General features: G+C 52.5%; 10 non-coding genes across 10 annotated transcripts; 8 read left to right on the forward strand and 2 right to left on the reverse strand.

The window, feature by feature from the left end:
• The first annotated feature begins 501 nt into the window (after positions 1-501).
• On the forward strand, positions 502-573 carry TRNAW-CCA (transfer RNA tryptophan (anticodon CCA)). Its single transcript has one exon. It is a non-coding gene; the product is annotated as a tRNA-Trp (tRNA).
• Positions 574-644: 71 nt separating this feature from the next.
• On the reverse strand, positions 645-715 carry TRNAG-GCC (transfer RNA glycine (anticodon GCC)). Its single transcript has one exon. It is a non-coding gene; the product is annotated as a tRNA-Gly (tRNA).
• Positions 716-2,418: 1,703 nt separating this feature from the next.
• Positions 2,419-2,492, forward strand: TRNAN-GUU (transfer RNA asparagine (anticodon GUU)). The gene has a single exon. It is a non-coding gene; the product is annotated as a tRNA-Asn (tRNA).
• A 253-nt stretch (positions 2,493-2,745) lies between these two features.
• TRNAW-CCA (transfer RNA tryptophan (anticodon CCA)) lies at positions 2,746-2,817 on the forward strand. The gene has a single exon. It is a non-coding gene; the product is annotated as a tRNA-Trp (tRNA).
• A 4,419-nt stretch (positions 2,818-7,236) lies between these two features.
• TRNAW-CCA (transfer RNA tryptophan (anticodon CCA)) lies at positions 7,237-7,308 on the forward strand. Its single transcript has one exon. It is a non-coding gene; the product is annotated as a tRNA-Trp (tRNA).
• An 8,533-nt stretch (positions 7,309-15,841) lies between these two features.
• On the forward strand, positions 15,842-15,913 carry TRNAW-CCA (transfer RNA tryptophan (anticodon CCA)). Its single transcript has one exon. It is a non-coding gene; the product is annotated as a tRNA-Trp (tRNA).
• Positions 15,914-18,228: 2,315 nt separating this feature from the next.
• Positions 18,229-18,299, reverse strand: TRNAG-GCC (transfer RNA glycine (anticodon GCC)). Its single transcript has one exon. It is a non-coding gene; the product is annotated as a tRNA-Gly (tRNA).
• Positions 18,300-20,329: 2,030 nt separating this feature from the next.
• TRNAW-CCA (transfer RNA tryptophan (anticodon CCA)) lies at positions 20,330-20,401 on the forward strand. The gene has a single exon. It is a non-coding gene; the product is annotated as a tRNA-Trp (tRNA).
• Positions 20,402-22,246: 1,845 nt separating this feature from the next.
• TRNAN-GUU (transfer RNA asparagine (anticodon GUU)) lies at positions 22,247-22,320 on the forward strand. The gene has a single exon. It is a non-coding gene; the product is annotated as a tRNA-Asn (tRNA).
• Positions 22,321-22,573: 253 nt separating this feature from the next.
• TRNAW-CCA (transfer RNA tryptophan (anticodon CCA)) lies at positions 22,574-22,645 on the forward strand. The gene has a single exon. It is a non-coding gene; the product is annotated as a tRNA-Trp (tRNA).
• Positions 22,646-24,518: the final 1,873 nt, after the last annotated feature.

A 24,518-nucleotide genomic window follows, 5' to 3' on the forward strand; every position in this document is an offset into this window, starting at 1 on the left:
TGTGCCCGGCAGAAGATAAGCTGCCTGGCAACTCAGAACCTTCTTCTAAGAGAAGTAAGACATGTCACAATGGAGTCTAAGCCTACCTGTCTTATGCCAGGACCTTAGAGCTGCAGGCAGGAGCACAAAGGTAAAAACATATATTGAGTCCCAACACGCTCACTGGGGTGGTTGGTCTCTGTGGCGCAATCGGTTAGCGCGTTCGGCTGTTAACCGAAAAGTTGGTGGTTCAAGCCCACCCAGGGACGTATGCTTTTGCCTACATCAAGTCCTGAATTAAAACACAGCTGTCTGGCTTTGCTCTTAGAGCTCTCGCTTTGCCTGCGTGACATGCTCTATCTCAACATTTCTATCTTCTCTCATCTCTTCACCTCTAGTCATTTCCACCAATAGGACTGGAAACGGGCCACCAAGCCTTCTACTTTAACCACAGGCGTACTGAGGGCCAATAAAAGGCACAGAAGCATTTCTTGATCCGGGGCTGAGAACTGCATGCACAGGGACCTCGTGGCGCAATGGTAGCGCGTCTGACTCCAGATCAGAAGGTTGCGTGTTCAAATCACGTCGGGGTCACTCTTTGACATTTTTTTGCCCACCAAGTCTATATCTCTGACTTCTAAAGCAAAGCCAAAAGAAGGGCGCTTTGCATTGGCCGGGAATCGAACCCGGGCCTCCCGCGTGGCAGGCGAGAATTCTACCACTGAACCACCAATGCTTCACTTACATAGGCTGAGCAGAGAGCCCTGCCGTAGACAGTAGTGATGAGGCCCATGCATTCGCATGGGACACCTATGAACAAAGTTTGCATGGCAAGCCTTGGACTGCCAAACGTTCACATGCTGATGGCAGGAATCAGATGCAGGAGACTGAAACTATGAATGTTTCTGCTTTTGCTAAGGACAGTGGTTTGGGGCCAGTGTTGTGCTTGACAGAGCACGACATCAGCCTGCTCTCTGGCTGCTCCCGGGAGAAGTGGCTGACAGAAAGCACCCTCCAGACCACCAGCAATCTTGTGTTTCACAACATGCCACTGTCACTGGACTTTCCTTCTGGGAAAGCCTAGTCACTGACCTGGCCAGATTCCCTGTCCTCCCCAAAATCCTGGGGAGAAACGGGCAGAGTTCTGCGCCCTGCGCCCTCTTTCGCGTCCCTAACGCGCTCCCAATGCGCCCTACAGCCCTGGTCGGGCACAGCCCTGGTCGGGCTCATACCACTGGGGCCTCTGCCGAAGAAGAGCCCCGGAAGCCTAGGGCCAGGCCTATTGCACAGGCATCTTAGACCAGGCCATTCCGGGATTGCTGTGTTTCACATCCTGCCCTTCAACACTCCTGGGAGGGCTTTCCCTGAGAACCCTCATGTCTCTCCCCTCCCAGGAGGCTGTGGTTCTATGCAAAATAGGGGGTGCACCACGGGCCGTCCCCTTTCCTCTCTCTCGCCAATATCTTTCACCAAAGCTGAGCCCTGCAGGTAAATGTATCTATCTGGCTGAGGGGCCAGGGAGGGCCTTTGCCTGCAGTCTTACAAGCCAGAGTGCAGAGAAGGCAGCAGCTCTGGGACCGGGACTCTGCTCAAAGACATATCTAACATGCCACAGTGGAGCTGAGATGGGCAAGACACGTGTCTCACAGGCTGGCAGCACACCAAGACAGTGGCAGGAAACTATGCTAACAAGGAAAGAGAAAAGTCACGTGTCTCGTGGCCTTCCCACCATTAGACAGTAGTCTGCGCAAGAAAACATCCAACAGTGACAGGACAACCAAGCAAATGACAAACGCCGTGCTGAATAAAGTCATCTTACATGACATTTCGTACAAAGGCCCAGATCATGGGGATGATCGCGCAGAAGCAGCAAGTATCAGAGCCACCGAACCTGAGGTGAGTTACACGAGGAGAAAGGGCGACATGGGGACAGGGGCTAGGGGCTCAGGGAACAGCTACCACAATGCAACCTCGGGTGTGGGGATGCCACTCATTGCGGGTACTGCCCTGGGATTTCCTTTTAGAAAGAATCGCTGGTTAAAGTGTAGTGCACAAAAAACCCAACTCCTCGATTACACTATTAGATAACATCCTTTAACTGCCCCACCCACCCTGTGTGAGTCTCACCCACTTCCCGCCTGCTCCCTCTAGTCTGAGAGTTGTATCTCCACAAAAAACACACAGTGGGGCTCAATGAGCTGCTCATGTCTGACATGGACACCTAAGCAGTGCTGGATTCACAACCTGAAAGCCTGCAAAGGAAAGTGTGCCCGGCAGAAGATAAGCTGCCTGGCAACTCAGAACCTTCTTCTAAGAGAAGTAAGACATGTCACAATGGAGTCTAAGCCTACCTGTCTTATGCCAGGACCTTAGAGCTGCAGGCAGGAGCACAAAGGTAAAAACATATATTGAGTCCCAACACGCTCACTGCGGTGGTTGGTCTCTGTGGCGCAATTGGTTAGCGCGTTCGGCTGTTAACCGAAAGGTTGGTGGTTCAACCCCACCCAGGGACGTATGCTTTTGCCTACATCAAGTCCTGAATTAAAACACAGCTGTCTGGCTTTGCTCTTAGAGCTCTCGCTTTGCCTGCGTGACATGCTCTATCTCAACATTTCTATCTTCTCTCATTTCTTCACCTCTAGTCATTTCCACCAATAGGACTGGAAACGGGCCACCAAGCCTTCTACTTTAACCACAGGCGTACTGAGGGCCAATAAAAGGCACAGAAGCATTTCTTGATCCGGGGCTGAGAACTGCATGCACAGGGACCTCGTGGCGCAACGGTAGCGCGTCTGACTCCAGATCAGAAGGTTGCGTGTTCAAATCACGTCGGGGTCACTCTTTGACATTTTTTTCCCCACCAAGTCTATATCTCTGACTTCTAAAGCAAAGCCAAAAGAAGGGCGCTTTGCATTGGACGGGAATCGAACCCGGGCCTCCCGCGTGGCAGGTGAGAATTCTACCACTGAACCACCAATGCTTCACTTACATAGGCTGAGCAGAGAGCCCTGCCGTAGACAGTAGTGATGAGGCCCATGCATTCGCATGGGACACCTATGAACAAAGTTTGCATGGCAAGCCTTGGACTGCCAAACGTTCACATGCTGATGGCAGGAATCAGATGCAGGAGACTGAAACTATGAATGTTTCTGCTTTTGCTAAGGACAGTGGTTTGGGGCCAGTGTTGTGCTTGACAGAGCACGACATCAGCCTGCTCTCTGGCTGCTCCCGGGAGAAGTGGCTGACAGAAAGCACCCTCCAGACCACCAGCAATCTTGTGTTTCACAACATGCCACTGTCACTGGACTTTCCTTCTGGGAAAGCCTAGTCACTGACCTGGCCAGATTCCCTGTCCTCCCCAAAATCCTGGGGAGAAACGGTCAGAGTTCTGCGCCCTGCGCCCTCTTTCGCGTCCCTAACGCGCTCCCAATGCGCCCTACAGCCCTGGTCGGGCACAGCCCTGGTCGGGCTCATACCACTGGGGCCTCTGCCGAGGAAGAGCCCCGGAAGCCTAGGGCCAGGCCTATTGCACAGGCATCTTAGACCAGGCCATTCCGGGATTGCTGTGTTTCACGTCCTGCCCTTCAACACTCCCGGGAGGGCTTTCCCTGAGAACCCTCATGTCTCTCCCCTCCCAGGAGGCTGTGGTTCTATGCAAAATAGGGGGTGCACCACGGGCCGTCCCCTTTCCTCTCTCTCGCCAATATCTTTCACCAAAGCTGAGCCCTGCAGGTAAATGTATCTATCTGGCTGAGGGGCCAGGGAGGGCCTTTGCCTGCAGTCTTACAAGCCAGAGTGCAGAGAAGGCAGCAGCTCTGGGACCGGGACTCTGCTCAAAGACATATCTAACATGCCACAGTGGAGCTGAGATGGGCAAGACACGTGTCTCACAGGCTGGCAGCACACCAAGACAGTGGCAGGAAACTATGCTAACAAGGAAAGAGAAAAGTCACGTGTCTCGTGGCCTTCCCACCATTAGACAGTAGTCTGCGCAAGAAAACATCCAACAGTGACAGGACAACCAAGCAAATGACAAACGCCGTGCTGAATAAAGTCATCTTACATGACATTTCGTACAAAGGCCCAGATCATGGGGATGATCGCGCAGAAGCAGCAAGTATCAGAGCCACCGAACCTGAGGTGAGTTACACGAGGAGAAAGGGCGACATGGGGACAGGGGCTAGGGGCTCAGGGAACAGCTACCACAATGCAACCTCGGGTGTGGGGATGCCACTCATTGCGGGTACTGCCCTGGGATTTCCTTTTAGAAAGAATCGCTGGTTAAAGTGTAGTGCACAAAAAACCCAACTCCTCGATTACACTATTAGATAACATCCTTTAACTGCCCCACCCACCCTGTGTGAGTCTCACCCACTTCCCGCCTGCTCCCTCTAGTCTGAGAGTTGTATCTCCACAAAAAACACACAGTGGGGCTCAATGAGCTGCTCATGTCTGACATGGACACCTAAGCAGTGCTGGATTCACAACCTGAAAGCCTGCAAAGGAAAGTGTGCCCGGCAGAAGATAAGCTGCCTGGCAACTCAGAACCTTCTTCTAAGAGAAGTAAGACATGTCACAATGGAGTCTAAGCCTACCTGTCTTATGCCAGGACCTTAGAGCTGCAGGCAGGAGCACAAAGGTAAAAACATATATTGAGTCCCAACACGCTCACTGTGGTGGTTGGTCTCTGTGGCGCAATCGGTTAGTGCGTTCGGCTGTTAACCGAAAGGTTGGTGGTTCAACCCCACCCAGGGACGTATGCTTTTGCCTACATCAAGTCCTGAATTAAAACACAGCTGTCTGGCTTTGCTCTTAGAGCTCTCGCTTTGCCTGCGTGACATGCTCTATCTCAACATTTCTATCTTCTCTCATTTCTTCACCTCTAGTCATTTCCACCAATAGGACTGGAAACGGGCCACCAAGCCTTCTACTTTAACCACAGGCGTACTGAGGGCTAATAAAAGGCACAGAAGCATTTCTTGATCCGGGGCTGAGAACTGCATGCACAGGGACCTCGTGGCGCGACGGTAGCGCGTCTGACTCCAGATCAGAAGGTTGCGTGTTCAAATCACGTCGGGGTCACTCTTTGACATTTTTTTCCCCACCAAGTCTATATCTCTGACTTCTAAAGCAAAGCCAAAAGAAGGGCGCTTTGCATTGGACGGGAATCGAACCCGGGCCTCCCGCGTGGCAGGTGAGAATTCTACCACTGAACCACCAATGCTTCACTTACATAGGCTGAGCAGAGAGCCCTGCCGTAGACAGTAGTGATGAGGCCCATGCATTCGCATGGGACACCTATGAACAAAGTTTGCATGGCAAGCCTTGGACTGCCAAACGTTCACATGCTGATGGCAGGAATCAGATGCAGGAGACTGAAACTATGAATGTTTCTGCTTTTGCTAAGGACAGTGGTTTGGGGCCAGTGTTGTGCTTGACAGAGCACGACATCAGCCTGCTCTCTGGCTGCTCCCGGGAGAAGTGGCTGACAGAAAGCACCCTCCAGACCACCAGCAATCTTGTGTTTCACAACATGCCACTGTCACTGGACTTTCCTTCTGGGAAAGCCTAGTCACTGACCTGGCCAGATTCCCTGTCCTCCCCAAAATCCTGGGGAGAAACGGTCAGAGTTCTGCGCCCTGCGCCCTCTTTCGCGTCCCTAACGCGCTCCCAATGCGCCCTACAGCCCTGGTCGGGCACAGCCCTGGTCGGGCTCATACCACTGGGGCCTCTGCCGAGGAAGAGCCCCGGAAGCCTAGGGCCAGGCCTATTGCACAGGCATCTTAGACCAGGCCATTCCGGGATTGCTGTGTTTCACGTCCTGCCCTTCAACACTCCTGGGAGGGCTTTCCCTGAGAACCCTCATGTCTCTCCCCTCCCAGGAGGCTGTGGTTCTATGCAAAATAGGGGGTGCACCACGGGCCGTCCCCTTTCCTCTCTCTCGCCAATATCTTTCACCAAAGCTGAGCCCTACAGGTAAATGTATCTATCTGGCTGAGGGGCCAGGGAGGGCCTTTCCCTGCAGTCTTACAAGCCAGAGTGCAGAGAAGGCAGCAGCTCTGGGACCGGGACTCTGCTCAAAGACATATCTAATATGCCACAGTGGAGCTGAGATGGGCAAGACACGTGTCTCACAGGCTGGCAGCACACCAAGACAGTGGCAGGAAACTATGCTAACAAGGAAAGAGAAAAGTCACGTGTCTCGTGGCCTTCCCACCATTAGACAGTAGTCTGCGCAAGAAAACATCCAACAGTGACAGGACAACCAAGCAAATGACAAACGCCGTGCTGAATAAAGTCATCTTACATGACATTTCGTACAAAGGCCCAGATCATGGGGATGATCGCGCAGCAGAAGCAGCAAGTATCAGAGCCACCGAACCTGGGGTGAGTTACACGAGGAGAAAGGGCGACATGGGGACAGGGGCTATGGGCTCAGGGAACAGCTACCACAATGCAACCTCGGGTGTGGGGATGCCACTCATTGCGGGTACTGCCCTGGGATTTCCTTTTAGAAAGAATCGCTGGTTAAAGTGTAGTGCACAAAAAACCCAACTCCTCGATTACACTATTAGATAACATCCTTTAACTGCCCCACCCACCCTGTGTGAGTCTCACCCACTTCCCGCCTGCTCCCTCTAGTCTGAGAGTTGTATCTCCACAAAAAACACACAGTGGGGCTCAATGAGCTGCTCATGTCTGACATGGACACCTAAGCAGTGCTGGATTCACAACCTGAAAGCCTGCAAAGGAAAGTGTGCCCGGCAGAAGATAAGCTGCCTGGCAACTCAGAACCTTCTTCTAAGAGAAGTAAGACATGTCACAATGGAGTCTAAGCCTACCTGTCTTATGCCAGGACCTTAGAGCTGCAGGCAGGAGCACAAAGGTAAAAACATATATTGAGTCCCAACACGCTCACTGCGGTGGTTGGTCTCTGTGGCGCAATCGGTTAGCACGTTCGGCTGTTAACCGAAAGGTTGGTGGTTCAAGCCCACCCAGGGACGTATGCTTTTGCCTACATCAAGTCCTGAATTAAAACACAGCTGTCTGGCTTTGCTCTTTGAGCTCTCGCTTTGCCTGCGTGACATGCTCTATCTCAACATTTCTATCTTCTCTCATTTCTTCACCTCTAGTCATTTCCACCAATAGGACTGGAAACGGGCCACCAAGCCTTCTACTTTAACCACAGGCGTACTGAGGGCCAATAAAAGGCACAGAAGCATTTCTTGATCCGGGGCTGAGAACTGCATGCACAGGGACCTCGTGGCGCAACGGTAGCGCGTCTGACTCCAGATCAGAAGGTTGCGTGTTCAAATCACGTCGGGGTCACTCTTTGACATTTTTTTCCCCACCAAGTCTATATCTCTGACTTCTAAAGCAAAGCCAAAAGAAGGGCACTTTGCATTGGACGGGAATCGAACCCGGGCCTCCCGCGTGGCAGGTGAGAATTCTACCACTGAACCACCAATGCTTCACTTACATAGGCTGAGCAGAGAGCCTTCTCAACATTTCTATCTTCTCTCATTTCTTCACCTCTAGTCATTTCCACCAATAGGACTGGAAATGGTCGGGCACAGCCCTGGTCGGGCTCATACCACTGGGGCCTCTGCCGAGGAAGAGCCCCGGAAGCCTAGGGCCAGGCCTATTGCACAGGCATCTTAGACCAGGCCATTCCGGGATTGCTGTGTTTCACGTCCTGCCCTTCAACACTCCTGGGAGGGCTTTCCCTGAGAACCCTCATGTCTCTCCCCTCCCAGGAGGCTGTGGTTCTATGCAAAATAGGGGGTGCACCACGGGCCGTCCCCTTTCCTCTCTCTCGCCAATATCTTTCACCAAAGCTGAGCCCTGCAGGTAAATGTATCTATCTGGCTGAGGGGCCAGGGAGGGCCTTTGCCTGCAGTCTTACAAGCCAGAGTGCAGAGAAGGCAGCAGCTCTGGGACCGGGACTCTGCTCAAAGACATATCTAACATGCCACAGTGGAGCTGAGATGGGCAAGACACGTGTCTCACAGGCTGGCAGCACACCAAGACAGTGGCAGGAAACTATGCTAACAAGGAAAGAGAAAAGTCACGTGTCTCGTGGCCTTCCCACCATTAGACAGTAGTCTGCGCAAGAAAACATCCAACAGTGACAGGACAACCAAGCAAATGACAAACGCCGTGCTGAATAAAGTCATCTTACATGACATTTCGTACAAAGGCCCAGATCATGGGGATGATCGCGCAGAAGCAGCAAGTATCAGAGCCACCGAACCTGAGGTGAGTTACACGAGGAGAAAGGGCGACATGGGGACAGGGGCTAGGGGCTCAGGGAACAGCTACCACAATGCAACCTCGGGTGTGGGGATGCCACTCATTGCGGGTACTGCCCTGGGATTTCCTTTTAGAAAGAATCGCTGGTTAAAGTGTAGTGCACAAAAAACCCAACTCCTCGATTACACTATTAGATAACATCCTTTAACTGCCCCACCCACCCTGTGTGAGTCTCACCCACTTCCCGCCTGCTCCCTCTAGTCTGAGAGTTGTATCTCCACAAAAAACACACAGTGGGGCTCAATGAGCTGCTCATGTCTGACATGGACACCTAAGCAGTGCTGGATTCACAACCTGAAAGCCTGCAAAGGAAAGTGTGCCCAGCAGAAGATAAGCTGCCTGGCAACTCAGAACCTTCTTCTAAGAGAAGTAAGACATGTCACAATGGAGTCTAAGCCTACCTGTCTTATGCCAGGACCTTAGAGCTGCAGGCAGGAGCACAAAGGTAAAAACATATATTGAGTCCCAACACGCTCACTGCGGTGGTTGGTCTCTGTGGTGCAATCGGTTAGCGCGTTCGGCTGTTAACCAAAAGGTTGGTGGTTCAAGCCCACCCAGGGACGTATGCTTTTGCCTACATCAAGTCCTGAATTAAAACACAGCTGTCTGGCTTTGCTGTTAGAGCTCTCGCTTTGCCTGCGTGACATGCTCTATCTCAACATTTCTATCTTCTCTCATCTCTTCACCTCTAGTCATTTCCACCAATAGGACTGGAAACGGGCCACCAAGCCTTCTACTTTAACCACAGGCGTACTGAGGGCCCATAAAAGGCACAGAAGCATTTCTTGATCCGGGGCTGAGAACTGCATGCACAGGGACCTCGTGGCGAAACGGTAGCGCGTCTGACTCCAGATCAGAAGGTTGCGTGTTCAAATCACGTCGGGGTCACTAGTTGACATTTTTTTGCCCACCAAGTCTATATCTCTGACTTCTAAAGCAAAGCCAAAAGAAGGGCACTTTGCATTGGCCGGGAATCGAACCCGGGGCTCCCGCGTGGCAGGCGAGAATTCTACCACTGAACCACCAATGCTTCACTTACATAGGCTGAGCAGAGAGCCCTGCCGTAGACAGTAGTGATGAGGCCCATGCATTCGCATGGGACACCTATGAACAAAGTTTGCATGGCAAGCCTTGGACTGCCAAACGTTCACATGCTGATGGCAGGAATCAGATGCAGGAGACTGAAACTATGAATGTTTCTGCTTTTGCTAAGGACAGTGGTTTGGGGCCAGTGTTGTGCTTGACAGAGCACGACATCAGCCTGCTCTCTGGCTGCTCCCGGGAGAAGTGGCTGACAGAAAGCACCCTCCAGACCACCAGCAATCTTGTGTTTCACAACATGCCACTGTCACTGGACTTTCCTTCTGGGAAAGCCTAGTCACTGACCTGGCCAGATTCCCTGTCCTCCCCAAAATCCTGGGGAGAAACGGGCAGAGTTCTGCGCCCTGCGCCCTCTTTCGCGTCCCTAACGCGCTCCCAACGCGCCCTACAGCCCTGGTCGGGCACAGCCCTGGTCGGGCTCATACCACTGGGGCCTCTGCCGAGGAAGAGCCCCGGAAGCCTAGGGCCAGGCCTATTGCACAGGCATCTTAGACAAGGCCATTCCGGGATTGCTGTGTTTCACGTCCTGCCCTTCAACACTCCTGGGAGGGCTTTCCCTGAGAACCCTCATGTCTCTCCCCTCCCAGGAGGCTGTGGTTCTATGCAAAATAGGGGGTGCACCACGGGCCGTCCCCTTTCCTCTCTCTCGCCAATATCTTTCACCAAAGCTGAGCCCTGCAGGTAAATGTATCTATCTGGCTGAGGGGCCAGGGAGGGCCTTTGCCTGCAGTCTTACAAGCCAGAGTGCAGAGAAGGCAGCAGCTCTGGGACCGGGACTCTGCTCAAAGACATATCTAATATGCCACAGTGGAGCTGAGATGGGCAAGACACGTGTCTCACAGGCTGGCAGCACACCAAGACAGTGGCAGGAAACTATGCTAACAAGGAAAGAGAAAAGTCACGTGTCTCGTGGCCTTCCCACCATTAGACAGTAGTCTGCGCAAGAAAACATCCAACAGTGACAGGACAACCAAGCAAATGACAAACGCCGTGCTGAATAAAGTCATCTTACATGACATTTCGTACAAAGGCCCAGATCATGGGGATGATCGCGCAGCAGAAGCAGCAAGTATCAGAGCCACCGAACCTGGGGTGAGTTACACGAGGAGAAAGGGCGACATGGGGACAGGGGCTATGGGCTCAGGGAACAACTACCACAATGCAACCTCGGGTGTGGGGATGCCACTCATTGCGGGTACTGCCCTGGGATTTCCTTTTAGAAAGAATCGCTGGTTAAAGTGTAGTGCACAAAAAACCCAACTCCTCGATTACACTATTAGATAACATCCTTTAACTGCCCCACCCACCCTGTGTGAGTCTCACCCACTTCCCGCCTGCTCCCTCTAGTCTGAGAGTTGTATCTCCACAAAAAACACACAGTGGGGCTCAATGAGCTGCTCATGTCTGACATGGACACCTAAGCAGTGCTGGATTCACAACCTGAAAGCCTGCAAAGGAAAGTGTGCCCGGCAGAAGATAAGCTGCCTGGCAACTCAGAACCTTCTTCTAAGAGAAGTAAGACATGTCACAATGGAGTCTAAGCCTACCTGTCTTATGCCAGGACCTTAGAGCTGCAGGCAGGAGCACAAAGGTAAAAACATATATTGAGTCCCAACACGCTCACTGCGGTGGTTGGTCTCTGTGGCGCAATCGGTTAGCACGTTCGGCTGTTAACCGAAAGGTTGGTGGTTCAAGCCCACCCAGGGACGTATGCTTTTGCCTACATCAAGTCCTGAATTAAAACACAGCTGTCTGGCTTTGCTCTTAGAGCTCTCGCTTTGCCTGCGTGACATGCTCTATCTCAACATTTCTATCTTCTCTCATCTCTTCACCTCTAGTCATTTCCACCAATAGGACTGGAAACGGGCCACCAAGCCTTCTACTTTAACCACAGGCGTACTGAGGGCCAATAAAAGGCACAGAAGCATTTCTTGATCCGGGGCTGAGAACTGCATGCACAGGGACCTCGTGGCGCAACGGTAGCGCGTCTGACTCCAGATCAGAAGATTGCGTGTTCAAATCACGTCGGGGTCACTCTGACATTTTTTTGCCCACCAAGTCTATATCTCTGACTTCTAAAGCAAAGCCAAAAGAAGGGCGCTTTGCATTGGCCGGGAATCGAACCCGGGCCTCCCGAGTGGCAGGCGAGAATTCTACCACTGAACCACCAATGCTTCACTTACATAGGCTGAGCAGAGAGCCCTGCCGTAGACAGTAGTGATGAGGCCCATGCATTCGCATGGGACACCTATGAACAAAGTTTGCATGGCAAGCCTTGGACTGCCAAACGTTCACATGCTGATGGCAGGAATCAGATGCAGGAGACTGAAACTATGAATGTTTCTGCTATTGCTAAGGACAGTGGTTTGGGGCCAGTGTTGTGCTTGACAGAGCACGACATCAGCCTGCTCTCTGGCTGCTCCCGGGAGAAGTGGCTGACAGAAAGCACCCTCCAGACCACCAGCAATCTTGTGTTTCACAACATGCCACTGTCACTGGACTTTCCTTCTGGGAAAGCCTAGTCACTGACCTGGCCAGATTCCCTGTCCTCCCCAAAATCCTGGGGAGAAACGGGCAGAGTTCTGCGCCCTGCGCCCTCTTTCGCGTCCCTAACGCGCTCCCAATGCGCCCTACAGCCCTGGTCGGGCACAGCCCTGGTCGGGCTCATACCACTGGGGCCTCTGCCGAGGAAGAGCCCCGGAAGCCTAGGGCCAGGCCTATTGCACAGGCATCTTAGACCAGGCCATTCCGGGATTGCTGTGTTTCACGTCCTGCCCTTCAACACTCCTGGGAGGGCTTTCCCTGTAAACCCTCATGTCTCTCCCCTCCCAGGAGGCTGTGGTTCTATGTAAAATAGGGGGTGCACCACGGGCCGTCCCCTTTCCTCTCTCTCGCCAATATCTTTCACCAAAGCTGAGCCCTGCAGGTAAATGTATCTATCTGGCTGAGGGGCCAGGGAGGGCCTTTGCCTGCAGTCTTACAAGCCAGAGTGCAGAGAAGGCAGCAGCTCTGGGACTGGGACTCTGATCAAAGACATATCTAACATGCCACAGTGGAGCTGAGATGGGCAAGACACGTGTCTCACAGGCTGGCAGCACACCAAGACAGTGGCAGGAAACTATGCTAACAAGGAAAGAGAAAAGTCACGTGTCTCGTGGCCTTCCCACCATTAGACAGTAGTCTGCGCAAGAAAACATCCAACAGTGACAGGACAACCAAGCAAATGACAAACGCCGTGCTGAATAAAGTCATCTTACATGACATTTCGTACAAAGGCCCAGATCATGGGGATGATCGCGCAGAAGCAGCAAGTATCAGAGCCACCGAACCTGAGGTGAGTTACACGAGGAGAAAGGGCGACATGGGGACAGGGGCTAGGGGCTCAGGGAACAGCTACCACAATGCAACCTCGGGTGTGGGGATGCCACTCATTGCGGGTACTGCCCTGGGATTTCCTTTTAGAAAGAATCGCTGGTTAAAGTGTAGTGCACAAAAAACCCAACTCCTCGATTACACTATTAGATAACATCCTTTAACTGCCCCACCCACCCTGTGTGAGTCTCACCCACTTCCCGCCTGCTCCCTCTAGTCTGAGAGTTGTATCTCCACAAAAAACACACAGTGGGGCTCAATGAGCTGCTCATGTCTGACATTGACACCTAAGCAGTGCTGGATTCACAACCTGAAAGCCTGCAAAGGAAAGTGTGCCCAGCAGAAGATAAGCTGCCTGGCAACTCAGAACCTTCTTCTAAGAGAAGTAAGACATGTCACAATGGAGTCTAAGCCTACCTGTCTTATGCCAGGACCTTAGAGCTGCAGGCAGGAGCACAAAGGTAAAAACATATATTGAGTCCCAACACGCTCACTGCGGTGGTTGGTCTCTGTGGCGCAATCGGTTAGCGCGTTTGGCTGTTAACCGAAAGGTTGGTGGTTCAACCCACCCAGGGACGTATGCTTTTGCCTACATCAAGTCCTGAATTAAAACACAGCTGTCTGGCTTTGTTCTTAGAGCTCTCGCTTTGCCTGCGTGACATGCTCTATCTCAACATTTCTATCTTCTCTCATCTCTTCACCTCTAGTCATTTCCACCAATAGGACTGGAAACGGGCCACCAAGCCTTCTACTTTAACCACAGGCGTACTGAGGGCCAATAAAAGGCACAGAAGCATTTCTTGATCCGGGGCTGAGAACTGCATGCACAGGGACCTCGTGGTGCAACGGTAGCGCGTCTGACTCCAGATCAGAAGGTTGAGTGTTCAAATCACGTCGGGGTCACTCTTTGACATTTTTTTCCCCACCAAGTCTATATCTCTGACTTCTAAAGCAAAGCCAAAAGAAGGGCGCTTTGCATTGGCCTGGAATCGAACCCGGGCCTCCCGCGTGGCAGGCGAGAATTCTACCACTGAACCAACAATGCTTCACTTACATAGGCTGACCAGAGAGCCCTGCCGTAGACAGTAGTGATGAGGCCCATGCATTCGCATGGGACACCTATGAACAAAGTTTGCATGGCAAGCCTTGGACTGCCAAACGTTCACATGCTGATGGCAGGAATCAGATGCAGGAGACTGAAACTATGAATGTTTCTGCTTTTGCTAAGGACAGTGGTTTGGGGCCAGTGTTGTGCTTGACAGAGCACGACATCAGCCTGCTCTCTGGCTGCTCCCGGGAGAAGTGGCTGACAGAAAGCACCCTCCAGACCACCAGCAATCTTGTGTTTCACAACATGCCACTGTCACTGGACTTTCCTTCTGGGAAAGCCTAGTCACTGACCTGGCCAGATTCCCTGTCCTCCCCAAAATCCTGGGGAGAAACGGGCAGAGTTCTGCGCCCTGCGCCCTCTTTCGCGTCCCTAACGAGCTCCCAACGCGCCCTACAGCCCTGGTCGGGCACAGCCCTGGTCGGGCTCATACCACTGGGGCCTCTGCCGAGGAAGAGCCCCGGAAGCCTAGGGCCAGGCCTATTGCACAGGCATCTTAGACCAGGCCATTCCGGGATTGCTGTGTTTCACGTCCTGCCCTTCAACACTCCTGGGAGGGCTTTCCCTGAGAACCCTCATGTCTCTGCCCTCCCAGGAGGCTGTGGTTCTATGCAAAATAGGGGGTGCACCACGGGCCGTCCCCTTTCCTCTCTCTCGCCAATATCTTTCACCAAAGCTGAGCCCTGCAGGTAAATGTATCTATCTGGCTGAGGGGCCAGGGAGGGCCTTTGCCTGCAGTCTTACAAGCCAGAGTGCAGAGAAGGCAGCAGCTCTGGGACCGGGACTCTGCTCAAAGACATATCTAACATGCCACAGTGGAGCTGAGATGGGCAAGACACGTGTCTCATAAGGCTGGCAGCACACCAAGACAGTGGCAGGAAACTATGCTAACAAGGAAAGAGAAAAGTCACGTGTCTCGTGGCCTTCCCACCATTAGACAGTAGTCTGCGCAAGAAAACATCCAACAGTGACAGGACAACCAAGCAAATGACAAACGCCGTGCTGAATAAAGTCATCTTACATGACATTTCGTACAAAGGCCCAGATCATGGGGATGATCGCGCAGAAGCAGCAAGTATCAGAGCCACCGAACCTGAGGTGAGTTACACGAGGAGAAAGGGCGACATGGGGACAGGGGCTAGGGGCTCAGGGAACAGCTACCACAATGCAACCTCGGGTGTGGGGATGCCACTCATTGCGGGTACTGCCCTGGGATTTCCTTTTAGAAAGAATCGCTGGTTAAAGTGTAGTGCACAAAAAACCCAACTCCTCGATTACACTATTAGATAACATCCTTTAACTGCCCCACCCACCCTGTGTGAGTCTCACCCACTTCCCGCCTGCTCCCTCTAGTCTGAGAGTTGTATCTCCACAAAAAACACACAGTGGGGCTCAATGAGCTGCTCATGTCTGACATGGACACTTAAGCAGTGCTGGATTCACAACCTGAAAGCCTGCAAAGGAAAGTGTGCCCGGCAGAAGATAAGCTGCCTGGCAACTCAGAACCTTCTTCTAAGAGAAGTAAGACATGTCACAATGGAGTCTAAGCCTACCTGTCTTATGCCAGGACCTTAGAGCTGCAGGCAGGAGCACAAAGGTAAAAACATATATTGAGTCCCAACACACTCACTATGGTGGTTGGTCTCTGTGGCGCAATCGGTTAGCGCGTTCGGCTGTTAACTGAAAGGTTGGTGGTTCAAGCCCACCCAGGGACGTATGCTTTTGCCTACATCAAGTCCTGAATTAAAACACAGCTGTCTGGCTTTGCTCTTAGAGCTCTCGCTTTGCCTGCGTGACATGCTCTATCTCAACATTTCTATCTTCTCTCATCTCTTCACCTCTAGTCATTTCCACCAATAGGACTGGAAACGGGACACCAAGCCTTCTACTTTAACCACAGGCGTACTGAGGGCCAATAAAAGGCACAGAAGCATTTCTTGATCCGGGGCTGAGAACTGCATGCACAGGGACCTCGTGGCGCAACGGTAGCGCGTCTGACTCCAGATCAGAAGGTTGCGTGTTCAAATCACGTCGGGGTCACTCTTTGACATTTTTTTCCCCACCAAGTCTATATCTCTGACTTCTAAAGCAAAGCCAAAAGAAGGGCGCTTTGCATTGGCCGGGAATCGAACCCGGGCTTCCCGCGTGGCAGGCGAGAATTCTACCACTGAACCACCAATGCTTCACTTACATAGGCTGAGCAGAGAGCCCTGCCGTAGACAGTAGTGATGAGGCCCATGCATTCGCATGGGACACCTATGAACAAAGTTTGCATGGCAAGCCTTGGACTGCCAAACGTTCACATGCTGATGGCAGGAATCAGATGCAGGAGACTGAAACTATGAATGTTTCTGCTTTTGCTAAGGACAGTGGTTTGGGGCCAGTGTTGTGCTTGACAGAGCACGACATCAGCCTGCTCTCTGGCTGCTCCCGGGAGAAGTGGCTGACAGAAAGCACCCTCCAGACCACCAGCAATCTTGTGTTTCACAACATGCCACTGTCACTGGACTTTCCTTCTGGGAAAGCCTAGTCACTGACCTGGCCAGATTCCCTGTCCTCCCCAAAATCCTGGGGAGAAACGGGCAGAGTTCTGCGCCCTGCGCCCTCTTTCGCTTCCCTAACGCGCTCCCAACGCGCCCTGCAGCCCTGGTCGGGCACAGCCCTGGTCGGGCTCATACCACTGGGGCCTCTGCCGAGGAAGAGCGCCGGAAGCCTAGGGCCAGGCCTATTGCACAGGCATCTTAGACCAGGCCATTCCGGGATTGCTGTGTTTCACGTCCTGCCCTTCAACACTCCTGGGAGGGCTTTCCCTGAGAACCCTCATGTCTCTGCCCTCCCAGGAGGCTGTGGTTCTATGCAAAATAGGGGGTGCACCACGGGCCGTCCCCTTTCCTCTCTTTCGCCAATATCTTTCACCAAAGCTGAGCCCTGCAGGTAAATGTATCTATCTGGCTGAGGGGCCAGGGAGGGCCTTTGCCTGCAGTCTTACAAGCCAGAGTGCAGAGAAGGCAGCAGCTCTGGGACCGGGACTCTGCTCAAAGACATATCTAACATGCCACAGTGGAGCTGAGATGGGCAAGACACGTGTCTCACAGGCTGGCAGCACACCAAGACAGTGGCAGGAAACTATGCTAACAAGGAAAGAGAAAAGTCACGTGTCTCGTGGCCTTCCCACCATTAGACAGTAGTCTGCGCAAGAAAACATCCAACAGTGACAGGACAACCAAGCAAATGACAAACGCTGTGCTGAATAAAGTCATCTTACATGACATTTCCTACAAAGGCCCAGATCATGGGGATGATCGCGCAGAAGCAGCAAGTATCAGAGCCACCGAACCTGAGGTGAGTTACACGAGGAGAAAGGGCGACATGGGGACAGGGGCTAGGGGCTCAGGGAACAGCTACCACAATGCAACCTCGGGTGTGGGGATGCCACTCATTGCGGGTACTGCCCTGGGATTTCCTTTTAGAAAGAATCGCTGGTTAAAGTGTAGTGCACAAAAAACCCAACTCCTCGATTACACTATTAGATAACATCCTTTAACTGCCCCACCCACCCTGTGTGAGTCTCACCCACTTCCCGCCTGCTCCCTCTAGTCTGAGAGTTGTATCTCCACAAAAAACACACAGTGGGGCTCAATGAGCTGCTCATGTCTGACATGGACACCTAAGCAGTGCTGGATTCACAACCTGAAAGCCTGCAAAGGAAAGTGTGCCCAGCAGAAGATAAGCTGCCTGGCAACTCAGAACCTTCTTCTAAGAGAAGTAAGACATGTCACAATGGAGTCTAAGCCTACCTGTCTTATGCCAGGACCTTAGAGCTGCAGGCAGGAGCACAAAGGTAAAAACATATATTGAGTCCCAACACGCTCACTGCGGTGGTTGGTCTCTGTGGCGCAATCGGTTAGCGCGTTCGGCTGTTAACCAAAAGGTTGGTGGTTCAAGCCCACCCAGGGACGTATGCTTTTGCCTACATCAAGTCCTGAATTAAAACACAGCTGTCTGGCTTTGCTCTTAGAGCTCTCGCTTTGCCTGCGTGACATGCTCTATCTCAACATTTCTATCTTCTCTCATCTCTTCACCTCTAGTCATTTCCACCAATAGGACTGGAAACGGGCCACCAAGCCTTCTACTTTAACCACAGGCGTACTGAGGGCCAATAAAAGGCACAGAAGCATTTCTTGATCCGGGGCTGAGAACTGCAAGCACAGGGACCTCGTGGCGAAACGGTAGCGCGTCTGACTCCAGATCAGAAGGTTGCGTGTTCAAATCACGTCGGGGTCACTCTTTGACATTTTTTTCCCCACCAAGTCTATATCTCTGACTTCTAAAGCAAAGCCAAAAGAAGGGCGCTTTGCATTGGCCGGGAATCGAACCCGGGCCTCCCGCGTGGCAGGCGAGAATTCTACCACTGAACCACCAATGCTTCACTTACATAGGCTGAGCAGAGAGCCCTGCCGTAGACAGTAGTGATGAGGCCCATGCATTCGCATGGGACACCTATGAACAAAGTTTGCATGGCAAGCCTTGGACTGCCAAACGTTCACATGCTGATGGCAGGAATCAGATGCAGGAGACTGAAACTATGAATGTTTCTGCTTTTGCTAAGGACAGTGGTTTGGGGCCAGTGTTGTGCTTGACAGAGCACGACATCAGCCTGCTCTCTGGCTGCTCCCGGGAGAAGTGGCTGACAGAAAGCACCCTCCAGACCACCAGCAATCTTGTGTTTCACAACATGCCACTGTCACTGGACTTTCCTTCTGGGAAAGCCTAGTCACTGACCTGGCCAGATTCCCTGTCCTCCCCAAAATCCTGGGGAGAAACGGGCAGAGTTCTGCGCCCTGCGCCCTCTTTCGCGTCCCTAACGCGCTCCCAAGGCGCCCTACAGCCCTGGTCGGGCACAGCCCTGGTCGGGCTCATACCACTGGGGCCTCTGCCGAGGAAGAGCCCCGGAGGCCTAGGGCCAGGCCTATTGCACAGGCATCTTAGACAAGGCCATTCCGGGATTGCTGTGTTTCACGTCCTGCCCTTCAACACTCCTGGGAGGGCTTTCCCTGAGAACCCTCATGTCTCTGCCCTCCCAGGAGGCTGTGGTTCTATGCAAAATAGGGGGTGCACCACGGGCCGTCCCCTTTCCTCTCTCTCGCCAATATCTTTCACCAAAGCTGAGCCCTGCAGGTAAATGTATCTATCTGGCTGAGGGGCCAGGGAGGGCCTTTGCCTGCAGTCTTACAAGCCAGAGTGCAGAGAAGGCAGCAGCTCTGGGACCGGGACTCTGCTCAAAGACATATCTAACATGCCACAGTGGAGCTGAGATGGGCAAGACACGTGTCTCACAGGCAGGCAGCACAACAAGACAGTGGCAGGAAACTATGCTAACAAGGAAAGAGAAAAGTCACGTGTCTCGTGGCCTTCCCACCATTAGACAGTAGTCTGCGCAAGAAAACATCCAACAGTGACAGGACAACCAAGCAAATGACAAACGCCGTGCTGAATAAAGTCATCTTACATGACATTTCGTATAAAGGCCCAGATCATGGGGATGATCGCGCAGAAGCAGCAAGTATCAGAGCCACCGAACCTGAGGTGAGTTACACGAGGAGAAAGGGCGACATGGGGACAGGGGCTAGGGGCTCAGGGAACAGCTACCACAATGCAATCTCGGGTGTGGGGATGCCACTCATTGCGGGTACAGCCCTAGGATTTCCTTTTAGAAAGAATCGCTGGTTAAAGTGTAGTGCACAAAAAACACAACTCCTCGATTACACTATTAGATAACATCCTTTAACTGCCCCACCCACCCTGTGTGAGTCTCACCCACTTCCCGCCTGCTCCCTCTAGTCTGAGAGTTGTATCTCCACAAAAAACACACAGTGGGGCTCAATGAGCTGCTCATGTCTGACATGGACACCTAAGCAGTGCTGGATTCACAACCTGAAAGCCTGCAAAGGAAAGTGTGCCCGGCAGAAGATAAGCTGCCTGGCAACTCAGAACCTTCTTCTAAGAGAAGTAAGACATGTCACAATGGAGTCTAAGCCTACCTGTCTTATGCCAGGACCTTAGAGCTGCAGGCAGGAGCACAAAGGTAAAAACATATATTGAGTCCCAACACGCTCACTGCGGTGGTTGGTCTCTGTGGCGCAATCGGTTAGCGCGTTCGACTGTTAACCGAAAAGTTGGTGGTTCAAGCCCACCCAGGGACGTATGCTTTTGCCTACATCAAGTCCTGAATTAAAACACAGCTGTCTGGCTTTGCTCTTAGAGCTCTCGCTTTGCCTGCGTGACATGCTCTATCTCAACATTTCTATCTTCTCTCATCTCTTCACCTCTAGTCATTTCCACCAATAGGACTGGAAACGGGCCACCAAGCCTTCTACTTTAACCACAGGCGTACTGAGGGCCAATAAAAGGCACAGAAGCATTTCTTGATCCGGGGCTGAGAACTGCATGCACAGGGACCTCGTGGCGCAATGGTAGCGCGTCTGACTCCAGATCAGAAGGTTGCGTGTTCAAATCACGTCGGGGTCACTCTTTGACATTTTTTTGCCCACCAAGTCTATATCTCTGACTTCTAAAGCAAAGCCAAAAGAAGGGCGCTTTGCATTGGCCGGGAATCGAACCCGGGCCTCCCGCGTGGCAGGCGAGAATTCTACCACTGAACAACCAATGCTTCACTTACATAGGCTGAGCAGAGAGCCCTGCCGTAGACAGTAGTGATGAGGCCCATGCATTCGCATGGGACACCTATGAACAAAGTTTGCATGGCAAGCCTTGGACTGCCAAACGTTCACATGCTGATGGCAGGAATCAGATGCAGGAGACTGAAACTATGAATGTTTCTGCTTTTGCTAAGGACAGTGGTTTGGGGCCAGTGTTGTGCTTGACAGAGCACGACATCAGCCTGCTCTCTGGCTGCTCCCGGGAGAAGTGGCTGACAGAAAGCACCCTCCAGACCACCAGCAATCTTGTGTTTCACAACATGCCACTGTCACTGGACTTTCCTTCTGGGAAAGCCTAGTCACTGACCTGGCCAGATTCCCTGTCCTCCCCAAAATCCTGGGGAGAAACGGGCAGAGTTCTGCGCCCTGCGCCCTCTTTCGCGTCCCTAACGCGCTCCCAATGCGCCCTACAGCCCTGGTCGGGCACAGCCCTGGTCGGGCTCATACCACTGGGGCCTCTGCCGAGGAAGAGCCCCGGAAGCCTAGGGCCAGGCCTATTGCACAGGCATCTTAGACCAGGCCATTCCGGGATTGCTGTGTTTCTTGTCCTGCCCTTCAACACTCCTGGGAGGGCTTTCCCTGAGAACCCTCATGTCTCTGCCCTCCCAGGAGGCTGTGGTTCTATGCAAAATAGGGGGTGCACCACGGGCCGTCCCCTTTCCTCTCTCTCGCCAATATCTTTCACCAAAACTGAGCCCTGCAGGTAAATGTATCTATCTGGCTGAGGGGCCAGGGAGGGCCTTTGCCTGCAGTCTTACAAGCCAGAGTGGAGAGAAGGCAGCAGCTCTGGGACCGGGACTCTGCTCAAAGACATATCTAACATGCCACAGTGGAGCTGAGATGGGCAAGACACGTGTCTCACAGGCTGGCAGCACACCAAGACAGTGGCAGGAAACTATGCTAACAAGGAAAGAGAAAAGTCACGTGTCTCGTGGCCTTCCCACCATTAGACAGTAGTATGCGCAAGAAAACATCCAACAGTGACAGGACAACCAAGCAAATGACAAACGCCGTGCTGAATAAAGTCATCTTACATGACATTTCGTACAAAGGCCCAGATCATGGGGATGATCGCGCAGAAGCAGCAAGTATCAGAGCCACCGAACCTGAGGTGAGTTACACGAGGAGAAAGGGCGACATGGGGACAGGGGCTAGGGGCTCAGGGAACAGCTACCACAATGCAACCTCGGGTGTGGGGATGCCACTCATTGCGGGTACTGCCCTGGGATTTCCTTTTAGAAAGAATCGCTGGTTAAAGTGTAGTGCACAAAAAACCCAACTCCTCGATTACACTATTAGATAACATCCTTTAACTGCCCCACCCACCCTGTGTGAGTCTCACCCACTTCCCGCCTGCTCCCTCTAGTCTGAGAGTTGTATCTCCACAAAAAACACACAGTGGGGCTCAATGAGCTGCTCATGTCTGACATGGACACCTAAGCAGTGCTGGATTCACAACCTGAAAGCCTGCAAAGGAAAGTGTGCCCGGCAGAAGATAAGCTGCCTGGCAACTCAGAACCTTCTTCTAAGAGAAGTAAGACATGTCACAATGGAGTCTAAGCCTACCTGTCTTATGCCAGGACCTTAGAGCTGCAGGCAGGAGCACAAAGGTAAAAACATATATTGAGTCCCAACACGCTCACTGCGGTGGTTGGTCTCTGTGGCGCAATCGGTTAGCGCGTTCGGCTGTTAACCGAAAGGTTGGTGGTTCAACCCCACCCAGGGACGTATGCTTTTGCCTACATCAAGTCCTGAATTAAAACACAGCTGTCTGGCTTTGCTCTTAGAGCTCTCGCTTTGCCTGCGTGACATGCTCTATCTCAACATTTCTATCTTCTCTCATCTCTTCACCTCTAGTCATTTCCACCAATAGGACTGGAAACGGGCCACCAAGCCTTCTACTTTAACCACAGGCGTACTGAGGGCCAATAAAAGGCACAGAAGCATTTCTCGATCCGGGGCTGAGAACTGCATGCACAGGGACCTCGTGGCGCAATGGTAGCGCGTCTGACTCCAGATCAGAAGGTTGCGTGTTCAAATCACGTCGGGGTCACTCTTTGACATTTTTTTGCCCACCAAGTCTATATCTCTGACTTCTAAAGCAAAGCCAAAAGAAGGGCGCTTTGCATTGGCCGGGAATCGAACCCGGGCCTCCCGCGTGGCAGGCGAGAATTCTACCACTGAACAGCCAATGCTTCACTTACATAGGCTGAGCAGAGAGCCCTGCCGTAGACAGTAGTGATGAGGCCCATGCATTCGCATGGGACACCTATGAACAAAGTTTGCATGGCAAGCCTTGGACTGCCAAACGTTCACATGCTGATGGCAGGAATCAGATGCAGGAGACTGAAACTATGAATGTTTCTGCTTTTGCTAAGGACAGTGGTTTGGGGCCAGTGTTGTGCTTGACAGAGCACGACATCAGCCTGCTCTCTGGCTGCTCCCGGGAGAAGTGGCTGACAGAAAGCACCCTCCAGACCACCAGCAATCTTGTGTTTCACAACATGCCACTGTCACTGGACTTTCCTTCTGGGAAAGCCTAGTCACTGACCTGGCCAGATTCCCTGTCCTCCCCAAAATCCTGGGGAGAAACGGGCAGAGTTCTGCGCCCTGCGCCCTCTTTCGCGTCCCTAACGCGCTCCCAATGCGCCCTACAGCCCTGGTCGGGCACAGCCCTGGTCGGGCTCATACCACTGGGGCCTCTGCCGAGGAAGAGCCCCGGAAGCCTAGGGCCAGGCCTATTGCACAGGCATCTTAGACCAGGCCATTCCGGGATTGCTGTGTTTCTTGTCCTGCCCTTCAACACTCCTGGGAGGGTTTTCCCTGAGAACCCTCATGTCTCTGCCCTCCCAGGAGGCTGTGGTTCTATGCAAAATAGGGGGTGCACCACGGGCCGTCCCCTTTCCTCTCTCTCGCCAATATCTTTCACCAAAACTGAGCCCTGCAGGTAAATGTATCTATCTGGCTGAGGGGCCAGGGAGGGCCTTTGCCTGCAGTCTTACAAGCCAGAGTGGAGAGAAGGCAGCAGCTCTGGGACCGGGACTCTGCTCAAAGACATATCTAACATGCCACAGTGGAGCTGAGATGGGCAAGACACGTGTCTCACAGGCTGGCAGCACACCAAGACAGTGGCAGGAAACTATGCTAACAAGGAAAGAGAAAAGTCACGTGTCTCGTGGCCTTCCCACCATTAGACAGTAGTCTGCGCAAGAAAACATCCAACAGTGACAGGACAACCAAGCAAATGACAAACGCCGTGCTGAATAAAGTCATCTTACATGACATTTCGTACAAAGGCCCAGATCATGGGGATGATCGCGCAGAAGCAGCAAGTATCAGAGCCACCGAACCTGAGGTGAGTTACACGAGGAGAAAGGGCGACATGGGGACAGGGGCTAGGGGCTCAGGGAACAGCTACCACAATGCAACCTCGGGTGTGGGGATGCCACTCATTGCGGGTACTGCCCTGGGATTTCCTTTTAGAAAGAATCGCTGGTTAAAGTGTAGTGCACAAAAAACCCAACTCCTCGATTACACTATTAGATAACATCCTTTAACTGCCCCACCCACCCTGTGTGAGTCTCACCCACTTCCCGCCTGCTCCCTCTAGTCTGAGAGTTGTATCTCCACAAAAAACACACAGTGGGGCTCAATGAGCTGCTCATGTCTGACATGGACACCTAAGCAGTGCTGGATTCACAACCTGAAAGCCTGCAAAGGAAAGTGTGCCCGGCAGAAGATAAGCTGCCTGGCAACTCAGAACCTTCTTCTAAGAGAAGTAAGACATGTCACAATGGAGTCTAAGCCTACCTGTCTTATGCCAGGACCTTAGAGCTGCAGGCAGGAGCACAAAGGTAAAAACATATATTGAGTCCCAACACGCTCACTGCGGTGGTTGGTCTCTGTGGCGCAATCGGTTAGCGCGT

This window comes from Pleurodeles waltl, chromosome 4_1 (genome assembly GCF_031143425.1).
Source record: "Pleurodeles waltl isolate 20211129_DDA chromosome 4_1, aPleWal1.hap1.20221129, whole genome shotgun sequence".
Lineage (NCBI taxonomy): Eukaryota > Metazoa > Chordata > Amphibia > Caudata > Salamandridae > Pleurodeles > Pleurodeles waltl.